Source organism: Taeniopygia guttata, chromosome 2 (assembly GCF_048771995.1).
Source record: "Taeniopygia guttata chromosome 2, bTaeGut7.mat, whole genome shotgun sequence".
NCBI classification, from domain to species: domain Eukaryota; kingdom Metazoa; phylum Chordata; class Aves; order Passeriformes; family Estrildidae; genus Taeniopygia; species Taeniopygia guttata.
In genome coordinates this window covers 133,801,109-133,821,672 of record NC_133026.1, presented here as the reverse complement: position 1 = coordinate 133,821,672, position 20,564 = coordinate 133,801,109, and the positions used below count along the sequence as shown (strand labels likewise).

Sequence of the window (20,564 nt, the reverse complement as noted above, 5' to 3'; positions counted from 1 at the left end):
GTCACACAACCTGATGTGCAAAGGAGAAGTGCTGTGGTCCAGCAATGAATCCTCAACAACACCCATGCATGGAAACACCAAAACATTTCACATCTCTTTCTGTTTGCCAAGTGACACATACAGAAAGACGAGGCATGGCTGAACAGAGAGGTTTGGCTGGAACTAAGGAAGGAGGGATTCTGACCTATGGAAGAAGGGCCAGGACACTCAGGAGTGCTACAATGATGTCATGAGGTTCTGTATGGAGAGAATTAGAAGGGCCAAAGCACAGCTAGAAGTTAATCTGGCTACTGCTGTAAAGGACAATAAAAATATTATTATCACTTTAGTAGTTAGAGCAGTTGGTTTTGGGAAGTGGTTGAGTCACCATCCCTGAAGGTCTTTAAAACAGGGGACATGGTTTATTGGCAGACTTGGCAGTGCTGGGTTAATTGCTGGACTTGATGGTCTTAAAGTTTTTTTCCAGCCTAAATAATTTTATGGTTCTATTACTGTGAATAAGAGAGATGACTTTGTTGCAAAATGTCTACATAGTATGAGCATTTTTAAAAGGGTTAGTCTCTACATGAAGTTTTGGATCAAATTTTTCAACACTCTTCTACTGCTTTATGATCTATATTTTTTATCACAGGCAAAGTATCATTCATTGCAGAACAAACAACTATGGAAATATGGATATTTAATCGATTTTTTAAATCAGTGAATCCATGTTGCCACTTATTTGCCTGAGCCCACACAGTGTGACTTTTCAGACACACCAGCCAAAGCAGTGTGTTTTATATGTTGCTATTATGTGCATATTTCCAAATTTACTATTCTGTGTGCTATTTAACCTGATTCTTTATATATGTTCACGTCTTCTACTGAAGGTCTTAGAAAAGCTGTTTTCACATAAATATTTGAATAGCATACTTTGGTTTGGCTTACAGGTTTTCAAATGTCCTCTAGGTTAGAAGTTTCAGCCTGTTAGGGCAAGCTGCTGTCATCTCTCTTGCATAGCATGTAAGAGAACAATTTATTAAAATACATAAAATTGCATAAGAACAAGCAGGTTTGGTAAAAATGTAAGGAATGTCAGTAGTGAAGACATTATTGAACTGTTGAGTAGAAAACATACAAATTTTTTGGTAGGAAGAAGGAATGATAAGAAAGTTTCAAGGAACAATGTTATTATGTCTGAAAAATTGTAGACTACATTTTAACTAAAAAAAATTAACAAGTCTACTAGCAATACCTCAAATATTTTTTGCAACAGTAAAATAATATTTTATGTGGAGTTGAGGGATTATCTATATTTATATAGCCTTCTTTATGCTATCAGGCCAATGGAATAATAATATTAGTTTGATTTTTATTATTTTCACTCTTTCTAGTTCTGCTTAGTGTAATATTCACTGCTCTTGTTCTGTTTCTGTTTACTGTAGATTTGTACATCATTGCTGAGATCAACAAAATGTAACTAGAAGCAGAATGGGCATTGTTTTCTTTTGCATATGTACACATAATTTTGAACATATGGTTCCAAGCATATTTTCAAATTAAATTGTCACTAACTTCAATGAATGCTTGTTTTTAATTTGTTTTCTACTTTTATGTTTTACATTTTTTGCCCAAGAGATTCCTAGCCAGCTGCAAGACCCCTTCTTTGGGCAACACCCTAAAGGATGTAGAAAAAGGCAGCTAGATTTGAGGACCTCCAAACATAATTAGGTTCCTTGATACAAAGAGCTATGCTGAGAAGTGAACCTGGGAGAGATAAATACACTTCGAATTAGTGATTCTACTAGCAAAGGTGATTTTGAGAGTTACTAAAGATCAGCTTTCATCTGGAGGTAGTCTAATTCTGGAGATGTCATTTTTTCTTTCGGATACTCACCATACCTGGGAGAGGCGGAAAAATTTACATTTACTCTTATTTCAACACATGCTCCAAAGAAAGTTTGGCATCATTAACTAATTAACATTACTTGAGCACATTGTCTTGAGGAATATGATTCAAAAAGGGTTCTGTCCCACTTAGGAATTCACATGTTCGGTAAATGAAGAATATTGAAAGAAACTGAAAGCATCTGCAATTTTGACAGACTTAAAATATATTTTGGAAGAATAATTTTACCACATTTTTTTTATTGTTTATTGTCACAGAATCTCCTTATAGTGATTTCAGAAAGAACATTAGCTAACTGCATTACAAATGTGAAAAGAAATCTTTCTTCAACAAGGCTGGGTTGGTTGAAAGTGGGTATGATATTAAAGTAATTACAAATAATATGTCAGAGTGTGCTGTTCAACTATCCTGTTAGAAAATGTATCTTTCTTTTTACCTAGTGATAATGAAAAATGAGATATAACAATAATTCTGATGAAAGCAGTAACAATTTACATGTATTCACCTTACTAATACTAACTCTTTTGCTTTGAGGGCAAAGTATAGCTCCTAGTAGCAAAACTAAAACAGGAGTTTCTTTTGTCATTAAAAACTATTTTCAATCTATCAGATTTGGTGGAAATAATAAAGTGATTGAAATCTTGAATTTCCTAATTTACATATCAAAAGGTTATAGAGCAGCAAGAAATGAACACACACTGACCCTAAATACCTCTGCTTAATAGCCTGCAAATTGGTAGTTGAAGAGGAAACTAGATTTTAAAGATAGGAAGGGAAGTAATTTTACATTGAAAAATCTTGTCCTGATTTTTTTTTTTGCCTACTATTTTCAAAGTAAAATATGCTGGTTGCTTTTAGTTTGTTGTCAGTTTAGGACTCTGTACTTTCAATCATAACCAGTAGCACTTTCTGCACTTGTTTATATAGAATGAGAGAAAAGTTGTACAGTCCTCTCTCTAATTTTTTAAAGTTTTTTAAACTTCAACTAATAAATATGATGTTTGATGATGGGACCTTCCATTTCTAGATGCTAAATAGCCATCTTCCTCCACAATCTTCATACAAAATATTTATGAAAAACTGCAAAAATGCATTTATTTTTTGGGCCATACATGGATTACCTTTGATTTTCAACATTTATATCACTACCTAATAATCTTTTTTCTTTCTTTCTTGTACTCTTTTTATTTATTATAAATTGATAGTCTATGATCTATCTATTTAAGTGTCTCAGTTATGGCATAGTTTTATTTCCTCATTAATATGTTTTTCCTTTGGTCATTCATTGTAGGTAATTTTCATGTTATTGCTCAATTATTCAGGTAGTTTCAGGAATGTTCTAAGATTTTAAAATCATGTTTCAGTTTTATCAGGATCTATTATTCACAGTTATCTGTGAAAGGAAATGCAATCCTGGCTCAGAAACAGCCAGTCTGATGAGCTGGCTTTGTGCTGAAGGTCTTGGATTCCCTGAGACCCCAGGGTGTGGAGGAGCTGGAGTGCCTAGGAATCAAAGCTGACCCAGAAACCTTGGCATCTGGATGTTATGGCTCCCATGAGCTTTGAAACTCCTGGCTTTTCGGCTCTTTAGGTTGAAATTCAGCCAAGAGCTTTCTAACCTTGGAGGACCTAGAATCTGTCGATCTCAGAACATTGTTTCACAGGTCCCTGCAAATCTGTTCAGTGGCTCTTTGCAGAGCTGGGAGCCTGGAAATCGCTTTGTGTTGGGCCACACAGGAGCCTGGTAGTGAAAGCAACAAATCCTGCCTAAAAAGCAGATTTCCACTGCAATTTTTGTATTTGAACTCCTTTTATGAAATATTCTTACAACAATAATTTGGAATTCTTTAAAGGGGAAACAGTTTTGGAACAGTGTTAAACATATTAGATTAAAGAGCCTCTGTTTCTTAATGTTTTGCTCTTGGAAACAGTAATAGGTGGAAAAAGAGCACCTGAGGTATCTCAACAGCTCCAGAACTGATTTCAAGTCTTGTTCCATATTTGCCATAGATAGGAAGATGTGTTCTACATTATTTATGACCTCAAGGTTATTTCATGTAAGGGTATATGCATTTCCCATAAGGGTGTTCATGTGTGTGTTTATGTTGGAATTCCATGATGATCATACTTCTACTTGCCCTAAAATCATCTGAAGTTTGGCAATGAATTTCAGTAAAAACAAATTAGATGTTCATTCAGAAATAAACAGACTCTTTTGGTATGTTGAATTTGTGTCTTTTCATAACGTCTGTGAGGCTGGCTGTTTTTAAAAATTTGAATGGGGTTTGTGTAATTTATGGACGGAAACTGAAACAAAAAAGAATTCCACAGAAAGTGAGAAGGTTGTTTGGGTTCCAGTAATGTGGATACTTACTGGTTTTAGTTAATTATCTTTTTTCTAAAAGACATACATTTCCCAAAGGAAATTCATCTTTCATTTCTGGCTAAAGATGCAGAATATTACACTTCCCTAGTACTTTGGATTACCAGAACTTTGTATGGGTCAAAATCACTTTTAATTACAAGATCAGAATTCAAGATCACTTTGGGTGAACCTCCAAACATTCAGATGCTTATTGTATGTTAATATTTCAATGCCTATGAGTTAAGAAATGTATCAGCTTCTTTATAATAGAAAACCTGGGCTAAGAATTCCATAGGAAAATCTGTTTTAATATTTCCAGTACTTTTTGCTAAGGAGACACAAAGTTTGTGAAACAATCTATCTTAGACTTTGGTTTTGTTTTATCAGGCTCTGAATATTTCTGAAATATCCAGTGCATGATCTAATATGAGGGGGCAAAAAAAGGCTGGATATGGTCCTGCTTGGTCCAGTTTGTTTGGACTCTTGGGTTTTCTGACCAGCAGTGGTTGTTTGCCTAAAACCACATATCTTTACTTTGTATGGCTGTCCTAGCACACAGAGGAAGAACTTACTCATCATCTCAGTCTTCTGTTTGCTCTCCCAGTCCTGAACTGGGATAAAAGCTACAGCCTTGGTCCCTCAAAGCATCTTATGTGAAGTAGGAAGAGCTCTTGGAGAGGAAGTCGGTGTTACCTATGTCAGTTAACCCTTGCCTTGTTTACTGAACTAATGCTTTTGGACAGGACGGTGCAGTGGAAAACAGCCTTTGAAACAAAGTATTTATTTTCAGGCATATGCTTTGGTTTAGGAATGGTATTCTCCAGTTTAGTACTCCCACTAAAACTGCTTGCATCCCCTGTGGCAGGATGGAGGGGGGAATTGGAGGCAGGAAAGGCAAAGATCACAGGTTGAGATAAGAAAAATTTACTGGCAACAACAATGAGATAAGAAACTGAACAGTAACAGCAACAATACCAATGACAGAGGGTACAGGAAAAGGAACGATTCACATAGAGCCCCAATCTCACCCATCCTCCCCAACAGCAGGTAATATCCAATGGCTCCCTCCAGACTGGAACCTTTCTTCCCTGGAAAAGACTCCCTTCCCATTCCTTTGGCAATGATTTGAGGTTGTATAGAGTGACCTCCAGGTCCCAGCCATGTTCCCTCCCAGGTACTGCAAAATTTAAGCGTGTCTTTGCTGGAACCAGGACAACATGTCATTAAAATTCAGTGAGCAGAGAAGCAGTTAAAAATGGTGTGAGTCACAGAAACCTATTCAAAGACACTACCTGATGCTTTAATACAAAGGTAGAAGAATACCTTGAGTTCATTGCAAATTTTTTTAGCTGGCCAAACAAACAATACAGTCCATGTTTGGTATACCAAGGATAGAGGTATATTTACTGCCTAATATAGAGCTCCAGAACTGAAAGTCAGTGGATGCAATTACTAAGATGAGTATGAGAGGTAAACATAAAAATAATGGGTTTTTTTGCAAAAGAGAGGGTATTATAAATAGTCAAATGAAGTTTCTCAGAAAGAGCAGAAACTATTACATTTATTACATTTTTTTCCTCAGTCAAGATTCTGTTCATCAACATTAAAATTTAATGCTAAAAATATGCTTGAGACACGTGGTTATCTCTTAAACAAAAATGTCTGTAGAAGTTAGTTATTAGTTTTAAAGTCACTTGTTATTATAGGCTGTCTTAAACTACAGATTAACATATAGGGCTTGTTACATGAAGCCAGCAACTACGCCTTCAGTGGTTGTAGTGGATACAGAATTACATAGAAGAGTAAAAGGAAGGACCAGTGATGGTATGAAGGTCCTTCTCCTTTTAAACTAATTCTTAATGTTCTGACTGTGTTTCTCTTTAATTGGGAACTACATTCTTCTAATTAATAAAAAAAATACTCCTCAACAGAGGTAACATATATCTGGATTTACTGATCAAAGATATCTACTATCTAGCAGTCTTTCTAATGATTTAAAAACTTTGCTCAGTCTGACACTATGCTGATAAGGTGAGAGGTAGAAGATAGGGGACCAAATGCTCTCCTGCTGAGAAGGTAGTCAGTACCTTAGGATGCTGTATTCATTAGGCTAATTTCTACAGATCAGAAAGGTGTCAACAAGGCTTTGGTATATATATAGGATATATAAAGCCTAATCACAGCTTTTTAAGAATGCTTCTGTATGTCTTAGTGAAAATATATTTGGTCTCCTAACACAGAGAATATAAAAGTGCATCTTTTCAACTCATGATTCAGACTATGTAAAAACCCCAAAGGAGTGAAACTCTATTATACTATTTCCTGATAAAAAATGAGTAACATGTCTCAAGAGCTAGAACACAGGCTCAGATTCTGAGTTTAAACATTATTCACAAGGTTATGTCTTTATTCCTTCACTACATAGGATGCAGGTGCCTAAGTGTCTTAGATGTGACTCTAAATTAACAACATGCTTCAGGTGAAGCTCCCCAGTTAATTAAGATGTTAGAGAAGAAAGAAACAAATAATGAGTGGAGAAAAAAAAGGATATGATAGGCAGCATCAGGTAAAGACTTGAAAAAATTATTGATGTTACCACTTTTAAAATATTTTTTGAAAGCTATGTTCATTTGTTCTCCCTTATAAAAGTGTTATTTTATTCAATTCAGATCTTGCTTCTGCCTGCTTTATAGAACATATAATGAGCAAAGGTTATGCAAACAAAATAAAAATTCAAACATTCCTAAAAGTTTACTTTGTGCTGAATGCCTGCATTAATAGACATCAAACAATTCAGTCATCATTAAATGGATCTTAGAAAAGTTTACAATTTTGGAAGACCTGGATAGGAATTGTTCAAATTATTGGCACAGTTTGTATTCTGCTTTCTGTCAATTGAAATAGACAACTAGAAGATGTGTTTCTCTGCAGCCATTTTCTGTATTATGTTAAAGATTAAAGGGTGATCATTAATTTGAGGTGATTCCTTTATAAACTTTAGTCAGTAAGCCACTGAAGTGAGACAGTTAAATCTGATATTTTATTCTGATTATATTAGTAAAAAAGAATTCTCTAAGAAGTTTAATTTTTATATCATGCTGATACAAATGGGAATTGAGATTATTTGATATAGATGACACATAAGCAACTACGTCAAATAAGGAAATGGGTAACCATGAACAGATATGGTTGCCACAGAAAATAAATGTAGGAAATTGGGTAAAGTTGTTTGTAGGGTTGTATATAAATAAACAGCAATAACAAACATCTATTTTTCAGAATGACTTAGATAAAAATATTTCTTTTTGCATCAGTGGGAAATATTGTATTACAAAGAAATAGATACCAAATGAATCTCTCAGAAGGTAATAAATGTCCACGTTTTTAATAAGTGGACTGTTTTTAAACATAAAAGAACATGTTCTCATAAAAAGCTTCATCTTTTAAAATTTATTTTGTATCATTCTTGATGGACTTGAACACAGAAATCACGTGTTAAATTATATAGTGGAAGAATAGGTCACAGATTGGCTGATATTAATTTACAGGGCACTAGTCATGACCTGTCACTTAAGGAGTCAGAACATTTTCCATTATAACCCTCCCTTGAAGTTTCTCTTTCCTTTTTTGTAATTCACATGATAATTCACATGTATAACAGATGTTTATACATTTTAATGCACATTTTTAAAACATATGTTTTATTTTAGATGACACTCAATCCCCAGTGGGGAGCATGCTGGGCGCAGGGAGGCAGTGTGAAGAGTGCTATCCCCGGGCAGGGCAACCTGTGCTCAAAAGACACAAAATTAGTTCATTCAAGAAATAAAATTGTTCCAACTGACTTGCTCTGGCAGGCTAATTGAGTTAAAATTCTAAAGAAGTTGTTTTCTAAAAGAATTTAAAGTCAATAAACCATTATAGTGGCCCTGAAGGGATTGGCTATGTTTGCTTGTTTCTGTGAAAATGGGAAAATAAATATAAAGAATATTATAATGCAGTTGCAAACTATTATGATGTCACTTGTAAATTCAAAAACTAGATTCATTGACTGGGAATTCACCTCACATTGCAAATGTAAAGATTTATAGAAGATGGTGAGTTTTGGAGATGTTTGTTTAACACTGACTTGGAGAAAATAATGGAAGAAGGTAGTTTTGCCCTGACAACAGAAATTTAAAAGTCAATATTTCTTGCTTTGTAACTAACAGTGGTATAGGCAGTAATGTGACTCATTCCTGTCAAATAAAGGAAAAAATTGAAATGAAATTAATTTGAATAAAATTATAGATCTCTTTAAGTCTCAAAAGTATCAAGGTAGTATGAAATACTAATTCCTTTCATTGTTGTATATACCACTTGAGTTGGTCAGAGAACGCTTCCTCTTTGTCTAGCCAGAAAAAAAATGTTGTTAGGCCAAAAATTGGAAAATTCTAGCTAAAAAAATAACAAACCCATGAAAAAGTGTGAGACTAATATTTATATTTCAGCTATGAAATTTTAATACTTAGGCACAGGACTGATTTTCCTTCTCACCTGAGGGGTACCACAAGCTTTTACTTAGGCTTTGGATAACACAGAAATAATATAAATTCTTCTCACTGGTATCTAATATTCAAATTCATATGAATTTAATGAAACCTGGAAGTAATAATTAATTCTGTACCACTTATGTCACCTTCTTAGAATCGGGACTGAACATTTTAACAAGTAAAGAGGAAAAACTATTTATATGTTAACAAGTAACCAGTGTCTGAATTACTTATCTTGTATTGCATTAAATATTATATTAAATCCTTAATTTTGGCCAGTAACCCAAAATCTATTGCCATTGAAAATATCAAGGACACACACACTTGCAAACTTCCACTGGATGTCATCCATAAGATGTCATATTCAATTGTGCATTTCATTTTTTTGAAAAGCAGAAATATGCATCAGTACTTAAAATAATTTTAATAGAAATTACAAAATATATTCATTATCTCAAATTATTTCATTATATGAATTTTCCAAAATAAAGGAGTGAAAAACTATTAAAAATCCTTCATGTACTGTTGATGATCTAAATACAAGTAAGAAATACCAATCATACTATGATCTTAATTAATGATCCCCACAAAGGCATGTTTTTTTAAGGAATAAGAAAAATCTAGTATATAAAAGAAATACTCTTTCAAATATGAGAAAGCTGCAATCAAATTCTAATGGTTTCGAACTCTGAACAGAGGTAGAGACATATTTAATTATTAATCTTTATTTTCTCAGATAAAGATATCAAAAATATTATTTCCACAATTTGTCATAAGAATGAAAAAATAGTAAGATTTGATAACAAATATATCCAGATTTACAATCACACTTGTTAGAATAAAAAGCAGTAATTTAAATAAATTTGCCTGTACAAATGTAAAGAGTTTTACAACTTAGGAGTCTTTAACAGCAGAGGATATTCTAATTTTCTGCGACAGTAGTGAAAGGACATTTTAATTTATATAAGTATTGTGAAAGTATGTATACAGCATATAAATATATATATAAAACAGTAAGAAAAATATAAATACAATAAAAAAATCTCACCGTGAAATACGAAGACCTGTATGCATTTTATTGTCTTGACTGTATTATCTATTTTGGAATTAAAGGATACCCACTAATATTTCTTTTCTTTTTAGGGTCCAAGTATTTGCTCATATGGAATCTGTTTTGGATACATGTATGAATGTATGTATTCATTCATGCATGTGTTTATATATATATGTTTCTTCTATGTTTCAATCCATTGTTTGTACAGATAAAAATTTGAACCACTTGTTATGATAAATACAAATCTATTCATGTGAGGTTGAAAGGAAATATATCAGTTAATATATTTCCTTCCTACTTCACAGTTATGAGATGCACAAGTAACTACACCTTTTTGAAATACCTCCCTGAATGACTTGCTAAGTGTCTAAACTTTTTCTTCTGTGGAGATAGTCCTGCCATCCTCTTTCAGGCAAATTTCCTACTGAAATGAGGAGTTTAGTCTGAGCAAATGTTTAAGGTTTAAGCTCTTTATCAAGACATAGCTGCCAACAAACCCCATTTCAAAGAACATCTGTGCTCTGACAGAACTGTATTCTGAAAATATTTTTAAAACTTACATTTAAAAAACATTTATGAGCACATGATTTAAAATTAACATCTGGAAGCTCAGAACAGATGCAGTTTGAGAAAAAGGCAGCTGCAAAAATGCTTCCCATCTACTGGTGCTCAGGGTTAAATCGAATTTGCTTCCTGGAGCAGGAATGTGAGGCAGTGCAATTTACAAATGGTGCATGACAAGCATCACCGTTCAGCATTGTTTGGGTAAATCAGACCCACAGGTTGTATACTCAGCATGGATTTTTCCTGTCACAAGAGAGGATAAGCTCATCAGGTCCATTAGGTCAGAGGTTGAATAGGAAAGGCAAGAGACCATGCAAGAGTTCCCACCACTATGCCCGACTTGTAAATAAATAGAAGACTTCAGTCTCCACCACTATCAAGTCCTCTCTTTTCACAAACACTTAATTCAGCAGCACAAATAGACTTTTTCTTTTTTTCCCCCTTAAGAGATAAAAAGACACCTACAGATCTTATTCTGTTTGCCTGGTCCTGTCTGCCTTTCTTTACCATTTGTGTTGATTGATTGCTTCTGTGTTTCATCAATTAAAAATGTTTTAGAGTACAAAGTCTTCAGCATGTTTAATAGTCTGGTTAAGTAAACATCCTCCACCAAAGCAGCACAAGTAGAGCTTAAAATAAATATTGCTACTGTGCCAAGTTCATAATTACTTGCACATTTAGCACTTTACAATATCCTAATCATAGCCATAAAAAAAAAGGAAAAAGCTTTGTGTACTTACTGTAGTTGTCATGAAACTGTAGCCATTTAAATACTTTGGGGTACTTACATTTTTGAAATACTTGGTTTTCCAGATTATTTTATATACAGAACTTGTTTCAAAGAACAAAAAGCTGAACCTGAAGGTGGGAGTTGGTCAGGTTTAGTCAACAAAGTAGACATATACGTGCTTTTGTACTAATTTGTTTCAGTCAACAGGATAAATTTTAATAAATAATAAAGGATAGAATGTGAAAGGATCCAATGCCTCTGTCACTCCTACTGTTAATCACTTTATTAGAAAGGCAAACTTTCATTTTTTATTTTTACTGCAAGACAGATAAAGCTTATTATAATTGAGTGACAGATACCTGTTACAACCACAAAAAACTGACCTTAACAACTGGATTATGAAGAACAATTAATGCATTAAAATCAATGTAAACTTAAAAAAAAGCAAACTAAAACAAAATATTTGTACTAGAAAAATATATTAACTGTTAATGTTACATGTAATTTCTTCCAAATTTAAGACAATTTAAACTGCTCAGGTGATACAGAAAATCTTTATGGCATATTTGTAGGAAGACATACATATAGGAAATATAATTTCTGTAAAATAATTTAATAATAACCTTTGAAAAATAATATGGTAGCATGATATAAATCTGATTTGTTGTAATTAACACAGTGTTAGAAAAAAAATAGTGTGTAAAATATCAAAAATTATAAGTCCTGTTTTCTAATAACTGCTGGCTCTAAGAGGAAATGATTATCAAGATTTTGAAAAGCCGTTAATGTTTTTTTTGTATCTACTGTTGATAATGATTAATTTGGGCATGTGAGGAGAGCAGGTTTTCAGAGCAGAGATACTCAAGTTTTCCAGATAATCGAGCCTTAACAGCAAAGATAAACTCAGACTTTACGTGAGCCTCTACAGGAATCCAAGGTAAACTTGGTGCTGGTCATGAAGTGAATCTTACATTTCTAGTCTTAAAATGTGGTCTCTAGGTCATATCCTCAATAACTTAACTTTTCTAGGGTGTGTGTTTGACAAGTTAGATTATATTTTATGCATTAATGGTATCTAGTTAAGTTGCATTAGGTCCAAAACTCCAGGTTTGTCTACCTCTAAACCTCCAGGAAATTTGAGATTGGAAATAGGCATATAGAAATGAAATAGCTGTGTTTACATGTTTCTGGAATATCTGCCAGGATGGTGCAACATTTATCTTTCAACTGTCACTAATTTATTTTTCCTTAAAATTTTTTCACATGATACCTTCTCTATTACTGCTGAAAACGTCATTTTCAATCTCATTGTCTAGCATGAGGATGCATTTTTTTATACAATTGCTGATGAATTTGGTAAAGAAAGTAAGAAATTCTGACGAAAACAGTTGAAGTGCTTCCCTTCTAAATTTAGCTTGAGATTGAATTCCAGTTTTTCCATCTACAGCCCGTTCTATTTTCCATGTTTCTTTCATTTTCCCCTCAGCACTCCTTTGGACCCATGAATTTTGACAATATTAATTTATTTAGTAAGTGCTTTACACTGGAATTCATTTTATCTGGTGCTTTACACTGGAATCAAAACACAAGATAGTCTACATGTATGATTGAGAAATCAACTATTTAAAGTACAAATTATTTTTAGAATTTCTCCTGATTATATTCATGCCATGTTTGGCCAAACCACTGGCAAGCAGTGCTCTTATTTGAAATCCAAACAAAAAGTTTGCTGTATTAGGAGATGTTCTTTAATATACCTGAAAAGCTAAATTTTAGATTTGTTCAAGCATGTAATAACCATTCACTATACTTAAAACTAGGTCAGGAAAATTTTTCATATTCCATGAGTCTTTATTTATTTGGTTGGAATAATTTCACAACATTTCCAGGGAATTCTTACAATTTGCATTGCGTAAGTTAATGGAAGTTTGTATTGCTAAGAAAAAATTCATCTTTTAATTGACTACTTCAATTAAGAAAACACATTAGATGTTGCAATTTCATAGCTCTGCACTGATACAGTGCATTTGCTTGAGGACATCACAGCACTAAAACTAGCCCAAAAATGAGTATCCCAACAGGAGAAACCGAAGCATTACAGAGGAAAAAACCTAACAAACAGGTTTGCATCACTTAAGAGTTCAGTTAATCAACTTACTTTAATAGGAGGTTGAAAAGTATATTAAATTACATTCCATTTATAGTTCAGAAACATGAGAATGAATATCTGATCAAGAAGGGGAGATTTTTGAACAAAATGTTATCCTTCTGTAAGAGGATTTATTGAAAAGCTTTTTGTTTTAAGGACTCTGGAAAAGGCTTATCCATGTTAAGAAAGCAATGTCTTAGTGGATTTTTTTTGTTCTGTATTTTTTTGTTGTTGTTGTTGTTGCTTTGTTTAGTATTACTTTTATTTATCATCTCCTTTCATTCCCAAACATGTATGAATATATGTTGTGGAATATTTAATAGTCACCTAAAGATGTTTTGGAAATTGTAGTATAATATATGGATCCAAAATGGAGTATGTGGCTAAACTGTAGAAACAGGAAAAATTTAGATTATAACATTGAAGACATCTTGAATTCAAAGGTTGATTATTATAAGAATTTCAATGACTTTGTGTAGATGCCCAGTTTACATAGTCTTTTCTGCTACCATGGGTCTTTTGCTCTAGTCTGCCTATGGCTTTCTTGTATTGGGGAACCTACACTGCAGTGAGGGTTCCAAGTATGGTCTTGTGAGTTTTAAATATTCAGGGCTGTTTTCAGCAAAATGCCAAGCAGGGAGGGAGCTCCCAGCCTGCAGACTCTGATCCTTCATTGTTTTTGTGGCTGGCCTTCACTACTGCAAGGACACTCTCTCATGTGGCTCCTCTGGGATCCCCAGGGCCTCCTCTGCAGAGCAGCTCCACGGCCGCTTGTCCCCACTCTGCACTGACGCCCTGGGCTGTCCTGTCAGGGTGAATGAGCTTGTGCCCTCAGTGCTGCACTTTGTCAGGTTTCTGTCAGCCCATTTCTCTGAGCTGCTGGAGACTCTGAACAGCAGCCCTGCTCTCTCGTGCACCAACAGCTCCCTGCAGTTCAGGGTCATCTGAGTATTTGCTAATTAAAATGTTTGAACGTTATCTGCTACACACTTTGGCAATATTCAGCTTTAGGAAACAGTGTGTGCCACCATCTAGTGTATGCCACACCAACCATCTACAACATGCCACTCATATTATTTTGCTTCATTCAAACAGTTCCTTGGAGTTTCATAAAGTTCTTGGTCAAAATCCTCCAACTTTTAGGTCACTTCAGTCTTTAATTCTGAACAGCTCTTCTTGAAACCAAATCCAAACTCAATTCTGCTTTATTTGTTTGTCTAAAGATATGATACATTAAAATCAGGGATGAATAGAAATTAGGATATTTTTTTAATCTAAATGAAACTGCCAATAATCAGAGGAATCTGGGGAGACAGGAATGTAAAGGGTATCATGCCAGCACCTGTATGTCCTGCCATCTGAGTTCTTTCTCAGGCCAGGATGCTCTTTAGGTACAAAATATGACAGATTATGATGAAGCAGACTGAGGCAAAGCTAGTTTAAAAACCACTTTCACAACTAAAGTAGCTGAGTTAATGGCTGAAGGGTACTTACAGGTTTGTTATAACTTTCCACAGATAATTGCACAGATACAGTTGCAACTGTGTTGCATTTTTGTTAGGTGTTTATTCTGTGTTGAAGGAAATATTCAGGACTTTTAATGAGTTTTACATAAAAAGCTAACATGAAAATAAATCCACATAAAAATGAATTCTATAATCATTTAATCTCCTCCATGACCAGACGAAATGATCCTTTCTGTCCTTTCCAGATGAGTTTATATTACAATGAATGACCCAGCTTTATCACTGAGTTTAAAAGGTTCCATTTTTCTGCCTATCAAAATGCCACAGTACCATGCATTCTCCTCTGACAGAGAGCAGAACTGTCTTCCCAACACCCTTGCTCAGGAAGAACAGCATAATTTTCTCTGTGGTACTGAGGGAATAGTAGATTAAGTGACTTTCTCAAGGACACAGGAAATCTGTGGTAAAGCAGAAAAAGGAATCCCAGTATCATGAAACTCTAGACAGCAGTGTTAATCACCAGACCACCAAAGCTCAGGCCTGAGGCACACTCTGCTGAGGGAAAAAAAAGTCAAACTAAATGCTTCAAACAGAAACTGGTGGGACTTCCAATCCCTTCCTTTACTTTCCAGCAGAGCTGCATGAGACCTTGTGAATTGTCTGCAAGAACAAATTGTTACTGCAAAACTAAAATCTCTAAAAGACCCACAGTAATGGGTTTTACAGGGGACAGCAATGGGAGGACGTGGTGGAGTGTACAGTGGGCCAGCTTTCATGTGTGTTGTCAGTACAGTGCCTGTGTCAGTGAGAAACCATATAAAAACCAAAAAAATCCGGCTGCAAATCCCTCTAATTGGGCTTGCACTTTACATTGGCAGACCACAAAGACAAAAAATGAACCGAAAGTCTAAGATGTCTTTATTTAATATCCTGTGTTGTCTGTGGCTGTGAGCAGGTGGGTGAGGAGACGCCTGGACTCTTGTGCAGTTTCCAGCAGTGCCAAGAGAGGCAGTCACGGAGTCACCGAGTACAGCACCAGCCAGGGGCTGTGCCTGCACACCACACCTCCCACTCTCCCATCACACCTGGATGCCTGGGTAGGATGGACAAAGCCCAAGTTATTTTGGTTAGTACCCTGAAGTCAGGATAAGGTGGAAACAAAAATGTAGAGGCTGTTCAGGCCCACAGGCACAGGACAAGTGAGAAACAACAAGAGGCTGTCCAAAGTTTGGTTGGGCAAGATTAGTCCATTTTTGACCAGTCATGTATTGAATGTGGATTTTGGGAAAAGTCATAATAAGAATTGGGAAAATACGCTCTCATTAGTGCTCCAGTTTCTTCCTTCCTGGAAGATTTGTCCCCTATATATGCAGCATCATTCTGGAATTAATTTGTCTAACTGATATTTCAGTGCAAGAACATTTCCAGATGAACCCTGATTAGGATTTCACAACCCCATGCACCACACACACACACACACACACACACACACACACCCCAAACTCCAGCTCTGCCCCCATTTTGTTTTCTTTGAAAATAAACTTCTAAAGTGGACACTCTGATTCAGCAGGACGAGTAGTTAAATTGGACATACTCTCTGGAAAGAGATGATTATACCCTTGGGTGGTCAAACTGATATATTTCAGGGTGAAATTCAACAGTCCTAGGGAAATATAGATAAAAGAAAAAGACAATGTTGAAACACTTAAATTTAAGTTTGACAGTGTTTTTACTCCTTTACAAGAAAATGAATTAGAGACCAATCCAAATATCAGCAAGTTAAATAATGCTATCCCTTTCTCACCAAAAAAGTTTGATGAAATCACAGTGAGAGATATGGTCAAAAGGTTTACTGAAATTCATGTCACTCCTGTAACACTGTCACCTGGAAAATTAAACAGCATTTGCGTTTAAACTGTTAAAAGGTAATATAATAAAATCTCAAAACTACTCATTTCAGTTTCAGTCACAGAATATGAAGTAACAGTTTTACCTGTGCTTCAGTGTTTAGCTGTAGCAGGCAAAATCTAAGGGGGAAGAGATGCTTTGGTCTCAACGTGGGCAAATACCTTGAAGAAAAAGTTTTACGTCTGATTCCAAATCAAATTTCATAGTTGATGTTTTCTTTTGTCGTTTTGGTCGTAAATGTAGGGATAAAAGATCTAAAACTCCATGGATTTATTTGAATTTTTAAGCTTGGCATGGTTTCTGATGGTCACCAGCATGAGATGTTCCTGAAGACTGTCTTATTAATTTTTAACTCTGTTGATAGGAGCCATCTGCTTCCAAAATAGCTCATCTAAAGAATGACTGTAATGTATATTTAATAATTAACTGGTAATGAGCTGATCGGAGCAACTTCATAATTGAGTAAGCATTTATAAATCCTTTCTTTTCTTTTGGTTACCTAACAGGATTTTAAACTTTTGGGGTTTGCATACCACAGTTTTCTAGTGTGATATGAGGGCCTTTTTGATATGAAGTAAACTTACTTTTCTTTACACTTTTCACCAATCCTTAGCAAAAGGTTGTGAACCAAAAAAATCAGTTGAATATACCTTAAAAATAGGGCCATAAGTGTATTCTGAACAAAAATTTTGTTCAGTACAGACAAAATGGCAGCTCAATCTTGTAAAAGACAAAAATGGAGCAGAGAGAAAAAGAATCAAGTTATACTTTGGTAAATTTGCTTTCTAAGTTTCTTCTGTGCTCATTGGTATATTTTTGAGTTTCACTTATTTTATTAATGATACAGTAAGCCACTCTTAATAACAAATGTTCCTGTTCAAAAGAATACTGAAAGATTGTGAAATTTCTTACATAAATCTTAAGCAGGACTCCTGATCCCAATTTTCCCTCTTGATTACAAAGAACCTTTTGCCTTTGATGCCTTTGATTCTTAGGGATTTTGGCCAGTACACCTCCTGGTTAAAAATCGATGATCTGTGATTTATAGTTGAATGTCAGCACCAACTTTGAAAACATGAATGTTCTTTTCTTCAGAATTGCTCAGAAAATCCCTTGAGAAGAGAAGAGCTGTCTGGCCCTTCCATTTCCAGCCTGAGCAGGAAGTTCAGGGGTACAAGAAAGCTAGAATAATACCAGAATATTTTTGCAAAGTTAAGAGAGAATCTGGAGTGAAATCAATTGTATGCTGTCTTCTTTATCTTTTTTTAATTAGGCGTGTAATGCTCATGAGCAGATGATTTTATCCCCGTGCTTTGGTCACATCTTAAGGTTTCCACAAAGACCTCCTCTGTAATGAGAACATGACTCTTAATCTTTTCTGTCTTTATGTTCTGCAGAGCACAGAAATGCCATGTGGATTTATTGTACCCTGAGAAGACCACCAAGAAGCTGCGTTTGGGAGACATAGCCAATGTCTGAACTCCCAAGTGTGCTGGGTTAGCCACCCAAGCCACAGCACACACACTGACCCATATCAGCTTCTCCTCCTTCTGGGCCCATCCTCGTCTCTTGGCCCCAGTCCTGCTGCTTTTAGTCATGTGGAGAGTATGGATTTTGCTAGCTGTGCAATACAGAGGCAGAAAGGCACTTTGTATGCCACAATTATTTTTAAACACCATACTGCTCCATTTTTAGCTATGTATGACCATAAGATAGCTAAAGAAAAACACGAACAGTGAAACTACTAATGTGCATAGCATCTCTCTTTTGTCTCTAGAGTAGTCAATGTCTAAGAGCATTTGTTTGTTGGGTTTTTTTATTAGTTTTCCTCAGAAAGACCTTTCATCTGTCCTCAAATTTAATTTTCTAACTAATTTTGTGGGTTTTATCTTCAGTCTTAAGCAAGGACAAAACCATTCAAACTCCAGTGTTGTCTTTGAATTATGTAGATTGACAGATTTTTGAGGCTGTTTTCCTGCCTCAGCATGAAGGAAAACAGGAGAATGAATAGTGGTGAAGTTGAATTTCAGGGCCTGGGGGTGGGGCAGGGCGCACAACTTACCAGCTCTGTACTGTAGGAAGACAGAATAGTATGGAGTGAAATCAAGGGCAGACTTATCCACAAACAGTAGCACAGTGCCAAACAAGGAATTTCTCAGTGTGACATTTCTCTTTGCAAAGCTGGCTCTTAGAAGAGCTCTGCATGTGGCTCATTAAAATTACTGTCCAGAAACAGAGCAAGACACACATTGAATAAAGATCTCCACAGACATGGAGTTTCAGGGAAAACCATGTTGCTTTGTTGTAATCTGATGGTTCAGTGTTGAAAACCATAGTCTCAGTAGTATTCCTGTGAGTTTCAATAGCACGATGGAGGCCTCAGGACTGTCTAAAGATGAATCAATATGCAGACTCATCAAAAATCTTGCCATTCCAAATATTCACTCCTTCTCCACCCTTTTGCCTCAGTATGGCTAAGCATGCATATTGCTCTCTTCTTTTTTTCCATTAAAGGGTATGTGAGGCCAATTGCACATGATACTATTTGTGATTTTTCTGTAAAGAAAAAGGGAGGATTTTTTTACTCTTAACTTGACAGTAGAACACTAAATTTTTCAAAAGCTAACAGATTTTAAGATTTGAGAGGAACAGCTAGCCAGACCTCTTTCATAACATAAACAGGTCATCTACAAACTCATGGTCTGCACTTGATCTGGATGATACTTTCTAGAAAGTAATCAAAGGTGAAATCTTGATTCTGCCTTCTCATAGACTTGAACAGCTAGCAGGGAGGGAGAACCGAGTTCCATAATTTTTTAGTTTGATTTTCTTCAACTCAGTGCAACGTCTGTCCTTATAGTTTATGAACATGAATGTGCACAATAAAATACTAAATGCTCTACAACACTGTTCTTTAAAAAAATAACATTTCCTTACTATTAACATAAAGCAGTTGCTCCAAAAAGTCCAGTGCTGTCCTCCCTTCTGCTGTCCTTCTGTCCTCATTTTTCAGGCAGCAACCCCCTTCCTTAGCTTCATCTGGATTTTATCTGAGTAAAGAGCAGCACTATCTCCTCCTGTGGACTGAGGATGAAATAAATACATCAGGATAACTCATTAAGAAAACAAGTCAAAAGGATTTTTCTCTCTGTAGAGTGAGAGATGTTGACAGCAGCTAACCTTACAGGCAAGCTTGTTGCTTCTATGTAAACCTGTTCTCTTTCTGCTTTTTGGGACATGTTGCCAGCTAATTTTGGCAGAGTCTACATTTGCCACTGCTGATCCCTTTTAATGAGGTTTGTGGGTCATTTGAAAGCTGCAAAGCAAAGTGAGACTTTGCTTTTTGTGTTTTGCCAATTTCATTATGCTTTGGGTGGTAGTTAAGGGTCATTTCCAAAAGTCTAATAGACATTTTTTCTTAGGTTTCTATAGAAGTAGAGCTAATATTCTTTTCCTGGAAGATTTCCATATTCTCTGTGACTAATACAACCTCTATTGTTTTTTTTGACCAAGAGTAAAAATAGACAATTTTTTCATTCTACGAGGACCGAAGCTGTCAGCTACCAGAAGAATAGACTTCCAGTGTTTACCTTTCCACTCAGCCCTATGACTACATAGAGGCAATACAGACTTTTAATTGCTAGAATGAAAGAATATGCAAAATAGCATGCATGAACTGAAAAGTAAATAATTTGCATATTTATTCTTGTCAGTACACCTTTTCTTTGGTGGCATTTCACCATGGAAACAAGTAAAGATTACTTTAAGATGGCTATTAGCGTGTTAGCCAAACAGTCACTTTTGGCTACTACTTGAAAGGTTGCTATGTCATTTAGATGCCCCTAAAGTGAATGCCAAAGGGTTTCAGAGAGCCTTGAGTGCCTGGCTATTTATTGCTTTTAGGACTG

General features: G+C 35.3%; 1 protein-coding gene and 1 long non-coding RNA gene across 3 annotated transcripts in view; one reads left to right on the top strand and one right to left on the bottom strand.

Annotated features, from left to right (window-relative positions):
- ANGPT1 (angiopoietin 1) overlaps positions 1-20,564 on the top strand; it is a 154,067-nt gene that overhangs the window by 18,071 nt on the left and 115,432 nt on the right. The window lies entirely within an intron of this gene.
- On the bottom strand, positions 19,152-19,877 carry LOC140682466 (uncharacterized). The gene is made up of 2 exons (XR_012054249.1): positions 19,594-19,877; positions 19,152-19,212 (listed from the first exon to the last, which is right to left on the bottom strand). It is a non-coding gene; the product is annotated as an uncharacterized lncRNA (long non-coding RNA).